This window comes from Anguilla anguilla, chromosome 11, assembly GCF_013347855.1.
Source record: "Anguilla anguilla isolate fAngAng1 chromosome 11, fAngAng1.pri, whole genome shotgun sequence".
In the NCBI taxonomy this organism is placed as follows: Eukaryota; Metazoa; Chordata; class Actinopteri; order Anguilliformes; family Anguillidae; genus Anguilla; species Anguilla anguilla.
The window spans coordinates 20,712,108-20,721,821 of NC_049211.1; positions in this window are offsets into that span (position 1 = coordinate 20,712,108).

Here is a 9,714-nt window from a genome sequence, read left to right on the forward strand (position 1 = left end):
CCCGAATGGACGGACTTCCTAAACGGCTGCAATGTGAAGCCGGATCCATCATCTGGCCACTCAGCAAAAGCCATTCAGACCTCAGAGCAGGGAGTTAATAATTCAAAGGGGAAGGAAAAAGAGGGGATATGCCCGAGTGACAACATAAAGTGAGAAAGAGAGAGGAGAGCGATGGAGAGAAGGGAAAGAGAGAGAGAAAGTAAAAGACAGAGAGGACATCTCATTTGAAATGATCATAGATCAATGACGCTACAGGCCGATCAATTAGATTTCGATATTCCATCGCCAATTTCTTTCTAATGACAAAACAATACAGAAAACCCTGAGTCTCACCTGTGAACCACCATTCACAGCTAAAACAAATGAGCAGACGTGCACAAACATTAGCATATAGCAGCCCTTCAGTTCTGTAATACTTCTTCAGGTGTATCGCTTCAACAAGGCCCTATAAAGCCCCTCTTCTCATTTCCCACAATGCCAGTTTCAATGCCAACAGACAGAGGGCAAAGATATTAAAGTCATTCTATGCGAGTATATAACATTCAGCTGGACAACTGTCTATTTGTATGACTGCAGTGTCTTCAAAACATATGTATTTCTTGATTCCCCACCACCCACCACAAAATATGCATTGCTATTGCTTTGTTTGTCCCCTCATTTTTCTTAAATGCCACTGGGAATTTTTCTGTAACCCCTGCAATGATTTTAGGAACTTCAAAGTCAAAAAAATGTCCCTTGTTTGTCCTTCCTTTAGAAACAAGTTACGTAAGGAATGGCAAAAATGCACAGGCGGCGAAGGGGGAAGGGACAAAAGGGACAGCTTCTGAGAAAGGATGCAGAAGAGAGGAAAAACAGGGTCATAAAAGTAACATAAAGGCAGGAATTTGCTGATGATACACATATATAGATAGATAGAAAAAAAGAGGTGCTCCCAGGCAGAGAAAACCGTACCTCCTTTTTTATGTCCTGTTTTGTTCAGGAAGCCCCCTCGTGCTTTGCAGACGGACAGGCTGTTAATGTTTATCTAGGTGCCGTTACTGGGGTGAAAGCCCTCGTTCCTAAAGACAAGATAAGTGAACTCATCAAAGAGCAATTCATGGAAGGAGTTCCTCTGCCTCAATGATATGCTGGCCCCCCACCCCCTCCAAAAAAAAGCCAGCCTGCAATGGCACCACCAAGAGTTGGTCACTGATGTCATTGTCACGCCAAAGGACCACTGCCCCCACCCCACACACACCCTTGGGCCCGTCAGCACTTTGATTCCTGGTGGTTAATTATTGAGCCGCGGGGGCTGGAGGTGTATTACTGGAATTAGACAGAGGACATCAGGAGATTGACAGATCAGCCAGTGCTGCCCATTCTCAAGGGGAGCAAAGTGACCACCATCCCTGCCAGCCACACAAAACACAGGAAATGGATGGCGGTCGGTAGAGATGCTAGAATTTAAATGGGAAGCTGTGGGGGCAGTTAATAATTGGGAAGGATTTGACTATTTATTTGCTACGCCTCGAGAGACAGCGGTGCTGTCAACTAGGTGTTTACTTTCTCGTACCGCAGTTCTACCAGGGATGTGGGGGGAGACGAGGGGGTGGGGGAGGCTGGGGAACATTAGAGACACAAACTTTTAATAAACCTGCAGTAGCAGTTATACATAACAGTAAGAATATGCATTAAGGTTGGAAAAAATAACATTTACTTGCACACTTTTGTTTGCTGATGAGTTTAGAGCCATCCAAAATTATTACCTATTCTGAATGAGAGCATGTCCTGTAACAAATGACACAACACAACCAAGGAAAAGCATAGAGAAAACTATAGCATTTAATTGCATAAATTGGAAGTGAACTGCAGATACTGACCAGAGGAGATATGGATATGTGGAAGAAAAGTCAGGTATCTTGGAAACCAAGGAGGTATTGGCTTGTATTGTGTTTCAACCGAAAACATAACATCTATTGACACAGCAATGGACTACTGGGGGAAAAAATCATATTTTCCAACTACAACTGTAACTGCTACATTTAACCATGGCAATCCCCACAGAAATTCATGACTGTGAGCTTCATAAGTGCCCGGTGTACCACCTGAATGCCACACCTGCAGCACCTGATTAACCTAATGAGGGAGGGGAGTCATATTTGTGCTTAACCCTTGTACTACTTAAATGTGATCAAAAGGCCAAAACTATAAAGTTATAGTTACCATCCAAATTGTCACTAAATTTGCAATGTTGAATTTATCCCAACAAAAACTATTTTCAATGTACAAACATACCAAGTTACTCACAAATACACCATTTATAAGTCGCTATTAAAACTTGCGTTAAAAGTATAGACATCAAAATGAAGCCAAGTTACAACAAACAATACTGGCTACAAATTAAACAAGCTCTATTCCAAATAAATGCTACCCAATCTTTCCTATATTATTTCATGTAACTGTGTTTATTTATCTTACCATCTGGAGAGAACATGGTCATTTAAACTTTATTCATGGTGAGCTTTTCATGCACCGAAAGCACTGGATGCAGACAATTTTTCAAACAGACCTGTATAGTGCAGGCATTTAAAAATTTGTGTAAAAAAGTGTAACACAGCTGAATTGCAGATCACTATAAATTATTGGCATTCCACACTTTGATGTGATCCATAAAGTTTGAATGACCACATTCTCTCCAGACCTGCCACAACTGTCAATATGACCAATGTCACTAAGAAAACCAACAAACCTGACCTCATGAAATCCATATGGTTCCCCCTTCGTGCCTTTTCCTCCACACGTTTTGAACATGGAGATTTAATTTTAATATCAATATTGCATGAGGAAATACAATTGTAAACATTTAAATTACCATGAATAATCAAATTGACTACTTATCTTGCATGTATGGTTGATCATTTTGATCGCTTTGTGTAACGTTGCAAAATGACTTCAATAGTAACCAGCAGCAGCTCTGCAAAAGAAGCCCCTGGCTGGGCGAAGCCGGCAATAGTAGTCTGAGGTTTTAGGGCCTACCTTGTAGTCATGTAGTCCGAGACAGTGGTTCCAGTCAATGATACAGTTCGGTGGTTCCAGTAGCACTGTGGCACCGGTTTGCATACAACTGGTACCTACAGGACCAAGATTTCGGTGGAGAATTTCGTTGCTATATTCACTAACGTTACACTCGTTTTTATCGACTCCTTCTCTGACCGCAGGTACCGTTAGAAAGCTAGCTGGCGTTAAACTCGGGCAAAATACCAGAAGCGGCACTAACTAGAAGTGGCTGTATTTAACCCAAAAGGATACGAACAATGGGAAATGCCTTTGCAATACATTTTTTTTAAAAGTTCTGTCTGCTCGTCATTTTAAAGAAGGTAGGCCTAGACTAGGCTACAGATTCAGGTACCGTTTCAAACGTTATCGTTATAGAACGGGCATCGTCAAAATCTAAATGATACCCATCCCTAGTCATGAACAATATTATGCTATTTGCACGTGAAATTATAGAGAATGCGTTTCAGAAATGTAAATGAGTTTCTCACAAAGATTATACAGCTGTAAGAGTTTACATTTTCTGGCAATTATTAGGCCTATTTAGAAAGCTAGCTTCCACACAAAATAAAGATAACGCCCCCAAAGTTTCAAAAACGTGTTATATTAGCTGAGATAGCATCATGTGCACTTGCTTATATGTATTTTTTTGCCTCTGTATTCTGGCTACTTTCATGAAACTGCTTTAATCAGATGTTCTTATTGGCAGATGTAGCTAGCTAAATTTTTAGTGGGGATAATTATTGATTGTGGGACTGGAGCATTATTGATGACAAAATTGGGAGGAAAAATAAAGAGAAAACACAAAAGAACCCAAGTTTGGGCTTTATTGTGTGGATGTGCAAAGTTGTCTGAGTTTTGTGTTTTTGCATGAGGCCATAAGATAGGTTAATGTTCTTGAGGGATGAGTGTCTGTGGCCACTGTGGTTATTTCCCCAGGAAACCCTGAAAACTGCCCAACTCTCAGTGCTGTATAGGTATGGGGCATGCCCCTCAACCCGTAACTTGGCGGATGGCATACCTGCCATCCCAATCTATGTTTTTCCTCATTGTGACCAGGTATCACAAACTCAAGTCCCGGAAGCCAACAATGCTTCGCAAGATTCCTTTTAGTCAGCTGCCAATATATGCTTTTGAATCCAGGCGAATAGCCCGTCAATCGCATAAATCAAGAACTGTTGAAACACACCTAAAATCAACCGGCACTGCCGCAACAGTCCATTTCTGTTACATACAGTATATGTTCATAACCAGTGAAGACACATTGTGTACAAGGAGACTTATTCCATTACAAAAAAAAAGGATTTTTCCCAAAATTGTTCTTAACTTAATAAAAGCACTACATGCGTTTTTTACTTCGAAAATAAACTCATTCCCGAGAGTAATTTGTCCTCAGTAACTAATTGGCAGATGGCAGTTTGTGGTTGTTTCGAGATCATTTTCAGAACAAGGATTGTTGCGGGCATTGGATGCTACTCTGGCCATGTAATGGCAAATTACATCATTTTGGCTTGAGGTTTTGAAATCAGTCAATACCAGATACCAAAAACCAAAAACATCCTTACAAAAAATATAATATTAGTATATGTATAATAGCAATACATTTTAGCAATTTTATAGATAGTAATGCATTCCTAATTGCTTCAGAGGTTAGTTCAATAATTGTTCTTGTACAGGCGATTAGGGGGGATGTGTTAAGTTAACAGAAAAGCGCTCTGACTACCTTGACAAGTTAAGTAGTGGGGACAGCACTATTGTCTTTTAAATCAGCTGTCACTGGCCGGCCCGTCAGCACTTTGATTCAGTACCTGGCAGTTAATAATTGAGCTGCAAGGGTTGGAGGTGTATTGCTAGAATTAGACAGAGACGCCAAGAGATTGACAGATCAGCTAACTCTGGCAATTTTCAAAGAATAAAAACAGGAGGAAACTGGTGATTTGAATTTTAAAATGCGGTAGGGGGGTGCAAGGGGCAGAAAACAGAGATGCGAGAAGGCTGGTTACTTATTGCACTGTATGTTCTCAAAGCTTTTCAAAGCAACTTCCTCCCCAAGGCATTTTGAAAGGCCCAACCTGAGTGCTTTACCATAGAAAAGAAAAGGAGGGGTCCTGCACTGGACCTCAGTTCCTATTAGGAGTGTAAACCTCAGGCTTCACCACGATAGGATGCAATTTCGATTCTTGAAGCAACGGTTCGATATTTTCCAATATCGAAAAATCTTGCTATGACACAATCCAAAATGATCCAGTATGGTAAGAAACTACATGATCCAGCTAACACAATCCTGTTACAGCATACACATACGACCAAAATGAGGTTGAGAGTGCATAAATGTGTTGTTGTCACATGCAACAGAAGGAAAAATGGCACTAGCGCAAGTGATGATGAGGCTGAGTTGGAAACATAAACAGTGGTGTTAGCAGTGTTGCCAGAACAAACCTCTGTACGATTATGGACATTTAAATAAATATTTTGTTATGATTCATAACGAGATGTATTGATTTTTGCATGTGGTATAAATTGGATTGGATCATTGCCCTTTGAATGGATACATCGGTCCAAAACCACCCCTATGTCCTATCAAGTTGGAATAAAGGCTTGGGGAAAGGGAGCAAGGCACTGATCAATTTCTAAATGAATGAATTACAAGTGACAGTTTTGTTCATTAAGAAAAAGCTTTTCTGATAAAAAAATATATCTGAAATAGTTTCATAAAATATATTTAGAAAATTGATCACGTCAATTCTGATTTATGAGTTATATTAGCAATGCTATCATGAGGGATGAAAAACTACATCTCTATTGCTTATATTTCAGTTTGTTAAAAGTGTGAAAAAATATGAAAATCATATTTTCACTCTTCTACCTTTGGGATAGAAACCTCTGTTAGCATGATAACACCTTCTTCCTGCGGGATAACAACATCCCAAAACACCATGCATTTCTTGATAAAATTATTTTTTGTGGGGATTGGGCTTTATTACAGTCCTGAACAATGTTTTCTAGTCATTAACATAGCGTTCACCCCCAGTTAGTAGTGTAGCCTCCACCCCAGTCAACAGTATAATCTTCACCCTCAGTCCTTACTCCCTACTATGTTCCCACAAACTACTCATGCATAACCCTTCTTACAGAGATCAACTACATATAGGGCCTACATGTATCTGCTAGTTCACTCACATATCTCACTCTGATATCTCACATGAACTGCTATGTCCTGTCACTTTTATTTCCTGAAAAGTTAATCCAGATCCCATACAGTTCTGAGCAAGCCTGAATTTCTTCAGTCCTGAAACAATCCAGGTACTTTGCTTGCTGCGTTCACAAGCCACAACAACACAGGCCAGTCCAAGAATCCACCAACTCATGCTGTTCTTAGCCTTTCAAATACTTTTCTCTCGTCATAGAAAACCTCTGTGTGTACCTGTAAACCAAATGTTTAGCATAAAAGTACAAATTAAAATGTGCAATAGCTGTTCTGGAACATTGATAGTTCCTAATTAACAGCAGCACTTCCAGCAGTGGGGTTAACCGAAGGGGGGAATTGGATTCAAACTAAGATTTAATACAGGCAGAGCTTCCCCCTGGGCCTGGCTGAGTTGGGGGGAGTGCAGAGGCAGCCTCTGCATAATTAGATGCTTTTTTGAAAGCGAAATTGCCTCCCCTGTTGGACATTAAAGCAGTTGCAGCCCCCTTTAGCCCCCTCCTCTTCATCTTCCCTGTGAGGCTTGATTTCAAATGGAAAAATTAATGGGAGAATAATAGCCCTGAGCCTCGCTGCACTGGGCCTCTTTCATACACTACCGTTTTAATAATTCTATGGGGGTGGGGGAGACGGGGGGGCTTTTTAGAAAATTTAGCTCCTCTCCCCTGAGTTGGCCTTGTATTCCGCAGTGATGCACCCCCACTCCAGAAACACACACGCACATCACAACACACACAAGACCCCACTCTGGGGACCCCAGCTAGCTTCCTCTGCCTGCTTCAGAAGACTAAACTTTCAAATATTAGCAGAGAGGGGGGCAGGTTTTCATATAAATAAATAAAATGATGATTAGCAATGCCCTTGACAATCAAATTCATGTTTTCATTTTCATTTTTTTTTCATGGGGAAATTTATGCTACTCCAGTGATTCTCCGCCCTTTCCAAGGGTTTACATCGTGATCAACAAGTTTTCAGACAATGGCACTTCTTTCCAAAAAACAATGTTTCACACACAGAGAAGAGCAGTCCGATAGCCGTTATGAGCTGCCATTTTAAAGAGTCTTCAGAAAGACTGTGGCAACACAAATGAATCAAGTAACAGAATTCTGCGGAGAGAGGCTTCACAAAAAGAATTGACATGAAATGTTTTAATACTTTAATACTATCCTTACATACACTAATAGGCATGTGTTTAATAAACCTCTATCATGGATTACTATGGTTAGTAAAGGTCCGAAAATCCCTGATTTTTTTTTATTTTTTATTTTTTGTTAAATAATTAAACATAATTGGCACATATTACTAAGTTTAAATCAGTTGGTAAAAGGACTGTAGGTTGATTTAGATGGGACAGCCAGACCGCAGGCAAGAGGAAAAAACTGCTTCGGTGCAGTTCATGTTGGAGTGCACTCACATCCTACTGCTCACAGAGAGGAAGGTGTGGCAGTTATCCTACAAGGAAATCATCCCCCACCATTTTAGATGACCGGGCCTTTTAGTTCACCAAACCGCACAGACTTTTTAAATTTCAGCTGACTATCACCCCACCTTCCCCTCCCCCTCCTCTCCTCCCTATCCCTTCCCTCTTTGGTAAACTGCTTCCTGGCACCAAAAATTCCCTGCCGCAGAGACTTACATGTCGCCAGCGGCCTTTGTCTGCCAAGACAAGGCATGACAATATGGTCAAGGCTGCAATTACAATCAACAAGATCATCCTTCCGCCAAGCCCAGAGCCTCCAGCCATCCCCAGACTTTTCATTCCCAGCCGTGTCTGAGAAGCTAAAACCTACCACAAGGATCAGATATCCACTTCAAACAATAACAGTAATGCTATGTTTTCAAACCAGGATCTGCGTAATGATGATCGTCCCTTACCGTAGTGGTGTTCAAACTCTGATACACAGCTCCTAAAATCACATCTAACTGATCCTATGCCATGCACAGGTACAGTAAGACATGAACACCGAGCCTCTGCCATTTATCTGTAACAGCTTCTACTTACAGGCAGCGGTAATAATTGCTGCTTGAATTCAGCGAGTGCTTAACAGGGAAAGGTTAGTGCGCGAGGCGGCTACACAGCACGAACCGCTTTGCGCGGCAAGTTTCTGAGCTGATCTGATGCCAGGTTGGTTTGAGGCGTTATGAAAATCAAAGACTAGAGAACATCCCTCTTAGGCTCGGAGACAAGTTAAGGTGGGTGGGGGGTCGGACACAGGGAATTTAAGAGCGGAAGAGGAGCCGGTGTAGAATCAGTCTTGAAGTCGGGGATGCCCATTGGCACTTTGCATTCAAGCATCGAGGAGGATTAACCTGCCGTGTGGCGGCAGGGCTGTGGCAGGATTCTGGGGCTTCCTGTTTCTCCTGACTTTGAGGAATCCGCAGCAAACAAACCCCCAGTGTTCTGCCGTGGAGCCGATACCTCCCTCAGCAAAAAAATAAATAAAACAATCCCCCCCTCCCAGTCTGGCCAAACTTTCCAGGCATGGAGACGGATATAGATGAAAGTGGTAGAACTGCCTGCATTTTTCCCATAGGGCTTTTTAACTTGGGCTTCCCCTGTACCCTGGACTCTTTCCTGAACCCAGTGTGACCACCACATGATAGACTTGGGTGAGGTTTTGTTTCAGGAGACACAAGAACCACCACCCCTGATGAACAGAGGTCTACTAGACCTGATTTCACAGCAGGAGACATGACAGACTGCTCTTTTCTCTAATTTTGTGGATGGAAATTTGCCAAGCCCAACAAATTTGACACCTGCAATGAGCACTTCTTATCTTTGTGACCAAAGAGACAAAGAGAGCACTATCATTCAGGAAACCATTCCCTGTCATGCTGCAGCAAAGCTCAGAATTGTTAGACTTTAGTTAAGAGCCTCCACTCACACAGAGTCAATCACAGATTAAAAGCCTGCCACAGATCAAGGCGATGCACAAGTCCTATCACGGGTTCACCCCTGGTTCAGAACAATGTGACTCCTGTAATATGCTTTCAGCAAATGGGTCACACATTTGCTTTGATTTGGTCTGGGGACAAATCTGCACACTCCTTTCATCTGATTTGAAGTGCCCCCAGCAGCTGTGCCAGATTATTTCTTATCAGGTCATATTTACAGAGGTGAATGGCTTATAAAAAGTACACACTTGCCTCCCCATCCAGTCCCAACAAGTAGTGAACTCCCCCCGCTCCCCCCTCATCTCCCGTGACTTTCCACAGGAGAGTAAAACAAAGGAAAGTGGGTGGAAGTGCGTCTCTGTGTAAAGTGATGCTGTGACACACTTCTGAACAAAACTACTCCTCTTTCCTGTTCCGAGTGCCCGGAGGGACGTGTAGCGGTAATTGCTGCCTCTACACAGCCCCAAGACTCAACACACTTTCTAATTCTCTCATCAAAGAAACGATGCACTGATCTTTATTAAATTTTTATTCAATATGTTCACTTCTCTTTCCTTTTTCGTTTCTTTTACCCCCCCCCC